Source organism: Glycine soja, chromosome 4, assembly GCF_004193775.1.
Source record: "Glycine soja cultivar W05 chromosome 4, ASM419377v2, whole genome shotgun sequence".
NCBI classification, from domain to species: domain Eukaryota; kingdom Viridiplantae; phylum Streptophyta; class Magnoliopsida; order Fabales; family Fabaceae; genus Glycine; species Glycine soja.
The window spans coordinates 12,747,623-12,756,789 of record NC_041005.1 but is presented as its reverse complement, the minus strand read 5'-3'; positions in this window follow the sequence as shown (position 1 = coordinate 12,756,789).

Genomic DNA, 9,167 nt, shown 5'->3' with positions numbered 1-9,167 from the left:
ATTTTTTTATCGAACTAGTTTTTACACACCCACACCATAAGTACTCAGGTATTTAATCTAGCTGAATACCCAAGTACTTTTGTCATCTTGTCACCCAAGATGACCCTCTCATAAGTACCTAGGTATTCAGCCTAACTGAATAGTCGAGCACTCTTGACACCTTGTCACCCACGGTGACCTTCCTATAAGTACTCAGGTATTTGGTCCAGCCGAATACTCAGGCACTCTTCCTAGCTAAATAGATCACTTGCATTATCCTGATGGCAATTATTAGAGGTTAACTTAATCCCTTAATGATGATCAAGGGTATATTACCTAAACATGTTAATAAGACACAAGTGCTCAAGGATCCAAGGTCCACTAAGCTATGTATAAATAGCTATAAGAATCTCGAGGTAAGATACTGTTAATTCTCATTTAATACTCTCATTTATTGGTCTCGACCAAGACCTTACTTGAGCGTTGGATTGTCTTTTGCAAGTACACCCTCCCTTTCGGACTGTCGAGTACTATATCGCAAGAGAAAGAGATCCTCAAGAGGAAGACTTAAGGAAAAAAAAAGTTACTTGTCTACCCTCATGCAAGTACACTACCTAAGGCAAGTACCTATCCTAACTCTCTTTTTTTTCTAAAACACAAGCCCTAAGAATGTCTTCTAAGGTTTGGATAGTCCCCTCACTCTCACCATATAAGTAAGGATGGTAAGTTATGCTAAAATAAGCTTGACACCCTTGGTGAAGTGCTTTCCAAAATCTAAGGAGGCATTTGGTATGAGAGAAATTTTTAATTTCTTGAAAATCTTATATAGTGAATCTTGGTTTTCTAGGTTTGGTGTCTAATTTAGAAAAATAGTATTCCCGAGAAAAAATATTTTGTTAGAATTTTTTTAGTTAGATTTCTCATAAAAAGTTTCACATGGCGGAGACGGGAATCTAACTTTTCTGAGTTAATTTTTTACTATAGTAAAAATATCAAGTTACTCTTATTAGACTATTTATTGTGATAAATAATTAAAGCAAGTGATAAAAATATCACGTGATTCTTTGATTCTCAGAAAACTTGTATAAATATTCTTAATTCCCAACCAAATTTTATTTATTCCTAAGAATCATGATTCTTAGGCATGAAAAAAAAATTCCCCGCAAAATGCCCCCTAAAGGTAAGTCTAGGATCCCTAGTCGAATTTATGTTAACTAACACTTCATGCAACCTCACAATCTCTTAAAGATAAACCTTGGACAACCTCTCTAAAGAGAAAGTGGCCTAGATAAGTGATTAGACTTAGTGAGTCTATCTATTACCACCTAAATGGCATCACTCCTTACTTGGTCTAAAGTACCCATGAAAAAGTCCATGGAAACACTCCCCCCACTTCGACTTCAGAATTCTTAGGACCCGTAGGAAGTTAGATGGTTTTTGGTGCTTAGATTTGACTTGTTAATTAACTTCACCTTCAGCCACCAAAACATCCTCTTGAGATCTTGGAACATCTTGGTGGCTTTAAGATGTATCACAAATTCACTCTTATAAGTTTCTCATAGAGTTTAGTTTCTCAATTGATCATTTGTAGGGATCACCCAAACCAAGTTGCAAATATAACCAACATAAAAAGTTGACGTTGTTAGGTCTGGACAACCATGCGTCTCATCCACCCTAGATTCTGATGTATAACATAAGTATAAATTATTGATGTTTTAATGAGTTTTTGACAAGTGGACATGATTATTTTATTAAAGGAATATCGTCCACAATTATAGAGAGTATGTTTTGTTTCAACCTAGCGTCCAACACATTATATTCAATGAGCATTCACTCTTGTGCATAACAGCATAACACATTGTCATAAGGTAAATTTGTGCGTCCAGTCTCAAGGATTGAGTATCACGAAAAAGGAAGTGCACATGTATTATTTTGTTCAAATTCCATTTGTCCCTATTACATTTAAATTCAAGAAAAGGACAACACAGAAGAGATTAAAAGACCTCCGAGGAATATCCCTTAGAAGGTCGCTTTCACAAAGGTCAAAAAACACATGGCGGTGTCTATACTTCATATAAATCCTTGCCATGTAGTGTAACACCCTGATATATATATCTATATATTATTAGTAATTATGTTTGATGTTTGATTATTTGTTGCGTTATTTTCATCCGTAATTATTTTTAAGGAAGTTAGTTAATAGAGGGGTGTGGATAGATAAGGATCTAGCTTCTCAAAGAAGCCACGAGGAAGCTTCTGGAGGAAGCCTCTTAATGAAGCTTCTAGAGAAAGCTACATGAAGCTGCCTAGGTAAAAACGCTGCCCAGTCTTCGTTAACCGTTGGATCTTCTCGAAATTGGGTCTGCAACTTCACAAGACACTTGTCCATGATCTGACCGTTGGGATCTTTGAGAAGATATCTGGAGTGTGCTAGAAGCCTCTTAATGAAGCTTCTAGAGGAAGCCTCTTAATGAAGCTTCTAGAGAAAACTACATGCAGCTGCCTCGGTAAAAACGCTTCCCAGACTTCGTTAACCGTTGGATCTTCTCGAAATTTGATTTGCAACTTCACAAGACAAATTTCCATGATCTGACCGTTGGGATCTTGGATAAAATCTCTGGAGTGTGCTAGAAGCTTCCGTTTTCGAGAGCATCTCTTATTTAAGCATTTCAGCCTTTGCTTTCGTGTAGCTTAGGAAAAACGTCATTTCTTCTTCTTTCTTTCTTCCAAAGTCATTTCTAAAGTTCCAAGAACTTTCTCCATCACCCACATCCACCATTAGCCACCACAAACCATCATTGTTCTCCATTGAAAACCCACACCGAGAGGAACCCTTCAACCGAAGCGGAATCTTCCAACTTGGCTTGCGGTTTCGGTAGAGAACGAAAACCCTAATCTGACCTTTCGTTTTCTTTCGAGGTAACCATGGTTCTATGCTTGTTTCTTGTTAGTTTCATATTGTCTTTGCATCTTTTCTGCCTTTGGAACCGCCATTGCATGTCTTATGCTTCCTTTGAAAAACCTTAGAGAAAGATACTTTGTAAACGTTATCCTTTCATGAAATGCATGTTATTTTCGTAACCTACACTGAACCCCGGTCACATTGGCGTGGTCGGAATTTTCAAATGACGTTCCTTTGTAAAACCCAAAATGCTCTCAGCTCTTTCATGTAGTGATGTGGGTGTTTGACCCAGAGCACTGTTACTAGCTTTGTTTTATGAAATCCATAATAAGTCTCCTTCGTTTTGGCACGGTAGAGGCTTGTGTGGAATCGACGAGCAAGGACAAAAAGGAATCTTCAAGTGACGCGACGAGGAATCCGCGGGGTAGCACACGATAGGTAAGGGGAGTTTATTATAAAATTTACCATTTTAACACCATAGTTAGGGTCAGGGAACCTAGCTATGAGGATATCTGTCTGTCCCTGTTGCATGCTGATTTTACTTCAAAGAAAATTACGTTTTAACTAATGGGATGCGATATATATATATATATATATATATATATATATATATATATATATATATATATATATATATATTGTGATGAATGATATTGTTTTGGTTGTTTGAAATGTGTTGTTTGAAGACCATGCATGTGGAAATGATATTGTTGTGTTTGTTTGAATTGTTGTTGATGTTGCTATTGAGGATTTTAATTGATATGTGATGATAATGATAATTATGATGATATTGATTTGAGATGACATTGTTAATAAAGACCATGTCAACATGAATTGTTATTATTGATGAATATGTGAATATGAACTGAGGTTGTTGTTGTTGTTGATAACGTCATTGAGATGAGATGATATTTATGTTGTGAATGACATGGAAATACGATTTATTGATTGATGTTGGAAATGCATTGGCATGTGCATGTTGTGTATGTTCGTGGGGGGCACTGTGCACTGACCTTTCATGGTCTTTGGCACTAGCTTTTGGCCACCTTCATACGTTGGATGTTGTGTATGATCGTGGGGGGCACTGTGCACTGACCTTCCAGGGTCTTTGGCACTAACTTTTGGCCACGATCATACATCGTATGGAGTGTATGTCATGGGGGGTAGAGTGCACTGACCTTGTCGGATGGCCCAAACGTGGGTAACTAGCGTGGTTAGAGAATCTAAGCATTCCTAAGGGGATGCTTAGGTGCTTTAATTGGTCCATGGTCTTTGGCACTTACTTTTGGCTGTGATCATAGCTCATACGACACAAGAAATAGAGTAACTATGGCCAAGTGTACTTTGTACTAGGGGGTTGTCACCTGGTAGGGAACACCTTTGGGCTCCCAGGCTGATCACCTATGGGAGGGGGGCTGTTACATGCACAACCGGGTGGTCTCGACAAACTCAGCACAATTCCCTAAGTGAGAGTGTCGTGTGGACACGCTTAGGCTATTTCCTGAGATTTGGTTGTTTTTGGTACATACCACATTGCATCTGAGTGTTGAGTCAGGTGCATGCATCATTCTGTGCAATCTTGATTGGGTCCATGGATGGATGATAGTAATTGTTGGATGTGAATGATGAATATTTGTTGGATATGAGTGTTGAATAATGATTGTTGTGTATGCTTATCATGTTTGCCTGTGTTCCTTGCTAATTTTGGTTATTTGGAATTGGTATTGGTTCTTTTATAATAAACTCACCCTTGCAATTTTGTATCGTGTGGTTGATACCTGTGATGATCACGAACCTTGTTCGTGGGAGCAGAATGACAGTAGCAGGGTGTAGGGAGTAAGATTCTGGTGAGGAGCCGCCGAGCCGACGTGATGACGTTGGCGTTATTTTGGGAGAGAGTTGTGTTTTGTAATCAACTCCTCCGTAGTTGGTTTTCAAGTTTTATTTTGTTGAGTTAAAGATGTAAAACTGGAATTTTAATTATATATATGAACATATTTAATTTTCGTTATGTGTATGACATGTACCGAATTATTGTTTCTATGTAATTATGCATATTCACTTAAGTAATGGCGTGTTGTTGGATGAATTTATGTTGTAACAAAATCACTTCTATTTTCATAAGCAAAAATTAAGGGAGTTCTTTTTATAAAAAAAATTGAAATTATCGAATATTAGAGTTTGGATACCGTATCGACGAGGCGGGTTGTTACATTTAGAGCTTGGCACGTCAAACAATTCCTCTATAAGAGACAACGATCCTAATGATTGTTTTTGAAAAACCCAAAAATCCCACTATAAAAACCTCCTACGTTGAAACTCTTGGGATTACACTATCCTTGCAAAAACTTCAACTTCCCTCTAAGTTTTTCAAACCGTAGCTTTCCTCCCTCTCAAATGGCCTCTACAAATACCCCCATCACTAAAGTCATCCCAACCATAAAAATCATTACCATACACACAAATAATGAGCCTTCCATTCATGTAGAACACTTTTTTGACATTCAAGAACTCAAAAAGGTAAGTCTCAAGTTAAATCAAACCTTGTTGTTTTGGGGTGCAAGAAATTTCTTCAATGAACCCCAAACCACCTAGAGCTGATAAGGACCTTTTGGCAACATGCTAAGTTCATCAACAAGAAGACCATAGCCTCCAAGGTTTTGGGAGTGAAGATCATACTATCAAGAGACACCATTGCTAAGGCAACAAGGTGTCTACGCAAGGGCAGTACCTACCAAGAAGGTTGGGAGAAGAACTACAACTCTCACATCATCAGAGCTCTCTACCATGACAATGCAGAGAAAGCTAGTGACTAGAAGACCATTGTCTATAGCATGATGTGTGAGAAGGCAAAATTTGGGCCAACATTCTGAACAAGAGTGTACTTCACAAGGCCAACACCAAGATAACCCTTTCTGACCTCCACAAGTTCGTGTTGTTTCACTTGATGGAGAACCTACCATTTGACCTTCCATACACAATATATATCAACATTTTGAGGAAAATTAAGGGCTTAGGTGGTCGAGACGACATCCACTAAGCAACCCTTATCAACAATCTTCTATAGGATCAAGGAGTCTATCATGTATTCAACAAGATGGATGAGGATTCCAAGCATACCTTAATAGTTAAGGGTTCAGTAGTCGCTAAACAAAAAAAAGTTTAGCAAAACTAACCTGAAGGCTATGAAGGTGGCCTTAGAACAAACCCTGAAGGAGGCTCCAAAAGTGGGCGTGGAAGCCATCAACAAGCGAAAACAAAATAGATTAGGAAAGTCCATTGCTGATGATGACCTTGGTCTAGATAACTTTGGCATTACAAAGAAAATTAAGAAGATCATGGTTGAACAACAGAAGAAGATGAGGAGATGTTGGCAAAGGAGCACCAGACCAAAAGAAGGCATGAGTCTGTCGTGTCTACTCTTGCTTGTCCATCTACAGTAAATCCAGTCACACAAAGGTTGAAAGACCTAAGTGAGACTGATGATGATGGTGAAGGACTAGTAAGAGTGGCCCTTCAAAAGCGGAAAGTTGTTGCTCTTGATGCACCTGCTCTTAAGAAAGCCAAAAAGGCTTAATGAAGATCCAACCTCTTCCTCATCAGAAGATGAGTCCACTGATGACACTCTTCCCATGCCACTTCGCAAGTCTACACCAATCCCATAATCGTGTCAACCTCCTTCTCTGTTACACCTTGAAAGGTTCATAAGGGAAGCTCCAAGGGAGCCATTGACAGATGAAAAATGTTTCCCTCTGGCCAATTGGTAGCCCTTGTCTTGACTAATTCAAGGTAATCCTTCACCGCTCTCTCCTTACTCTGAAGTCATTTTCACTAAACCAGTGGTAAGGAAAACCATATCTATTGAAGCACTCCATCTAAAGCCCTTAAGGCCTTACTGTAGGAGATAGGGGGAGCAACATGAAGATCAAGCTATAAAGAGTTTTGTAGTTTTGTCTTTTTACATGCCCAACTCATTGACTGACATTTGTATTGATTGTTGCTTTCTAGTCTTAGTCTATCTATGTGTACATCATGTAGAGTTAGAAAGATTATTTCTATGGTTAGAAACCTCTTCAGTGCATAAACTCTTTGTTTTAATCAATTACCAACTATTAGTAATTGATTACACAAGTCTTTTTGAGAAGCTTGCAGAGAGATATTTGTTCTGGTTTAATCGATTACAACATAACTATAATTGATTACACAGTTTTGTTAAGACCATGATTGGTTTTCATGAGTCTCAGCTTTAATCAATTATGAGGGATTCATAATCGATTACATTGTTCTTGAAAGTTTTCTAGGTTTTGGAAAGAACACTTTAATCGATTAAAATGGGAATTTAATCAATTGCTTGTAAGAACTCAAAGTGCTTAGTGGAGATCTAATTCAGGTTCAATTAGATAATTGGAGTAACTTCTCTAGAAATAGAGAGTGAACAAATATAAATCTTGTTGTTCATCTTCTCTTGAATCTTATCTCTCTCATTGCATTCTTGATCTATTTGTTGAGTTTAATGATATTTATTTTTGAAGCGCTTTAACAAAAGGATAGTGTACAAGTGATTGATTAGATATTGGTTTTAAAAAAAAAGTTTGTGATACGATCCTTGAAAGGGAAAATTTTTCAAAACTCTATTTTTATTTCGATTTGATTTCAAAACCAATTCACCCTCCTCTTGGTTTGTGAGTTCCATCATCTTTTTCAATTGGTATCAAAGCTACATCTTGAAAGTTGCTCAAGATCACAGTTTTTCCAAAATGGGCTCCAAACAAATCACTTTCAAAGAGGGTGCTTCTCTCAATCGACCATCATTGTTTGAGGGAGAACATTTTTCGTTTTGGCAAAAGAGAATGGAAATCTTTATTCGATCAATTGATCCCAGTGCATGAAATGCTATTGTTAAAAGGCCATTTATACCGACTAAAGAAGTCAATGGTGAATTGGTTCCTAAAGAATGGGATGAGATGAAAGATGATGAGAAAAGAAAAGTGCAAGATGATAAAAAAGCTAAAAACATTTTAACTTTTGGTTTATCTTCTGATGAATTCTTTCGTACTTCAAGGTGCAAAAATGCAAAGGAGATATGGAAAATGCTTGAAGTCACTCATGAAGGCACTATGGATGTAACAAAAGCAAGAAAACAAACTCTTGTATCCGTATATGAAGTTTTCCGAATGAAGAATAGTGAAACCATTTCAGAACTTCAAACAAGATTCACCCATATAGTGAACCACTTCCTTGGTCTCGGAAAAATGTTTGAAGATGATGAGCTAAACATCAAGATTCTTAACTATCTTACAAGAACTTGGGATCTAAAAATCACAATGATCAAGGAATCCAAGGACTTGGCATCAATGTCGATGGAAGCTCTCTTCGAAAAATTGTTTGCATATGAACATGAATTGATTCAACAATCTCATCTAGGAGATATAGAACAGAAAAGAAAATGGATTGTACACAAGGTTAGTTCCTCAAAGGAAGATCACAAAGAAATCTCTAGTGATGATAAAGATGTGGAGAATTTAAGTTACATGGTGAAGAAGTTTGGGAAATTTCTTAAAAGATCCAAAAGTAGGAAATTCTATAAACCTGCAAAGAAGGTGGAAAGCTACAACAACACCTTTACATGCTTCGAATGTAGGAAGCAAGGCCACATCTAATCAGATTGTCCTATCTACCTTATAAAATAACTTGTTGAAAAGAAAGGGAAGAAAAATGAAAACAGAAAAATGCCTTCATAGCTTAGGAAGATAGTGCATTCACACCCTCTGATTCTTCTAGTGAAGAAGAAGTTGCAAATGTGTGCTTAATGGTTGATTCAAAGGATGGTTCCTCAACCATTGAAGAAACTGAGGTCAATTCTGAATTTGAGGAAGTTTTAGAAGCGTTTAATGAAATGCATGAGGAAGCACAAAGGCTTGTTATTTTGAATAATAAGCTAAGAAGCGATCTAAAAAATGCCATATCACTAAATTGGCTTCAACACAAAGTGAGCTTGATAAATTTAGGTAAGAAAGTGAAATCTTGTTTCAAGTTATAAAATCACTGGTTGTGTTTGTGCTTCTACTTCTTTCAAATCTTTGCAAGACGAGTTAGAAAAGTTTAAGAAGGATCATGATGAAGAACTTTGAAGTTGCAAACTGAGCTTTCCTATCTTAAAGATCTTTTTAAAAAATGAATAAAGGAAAGAGTGATCTTAGTCACTTACTCAGTGTGGAAAAACATACTACCGATAAGACTTCTTTGGGGTATAACAAGCAAACTACCTTTTCTAAAAAAAATCAAG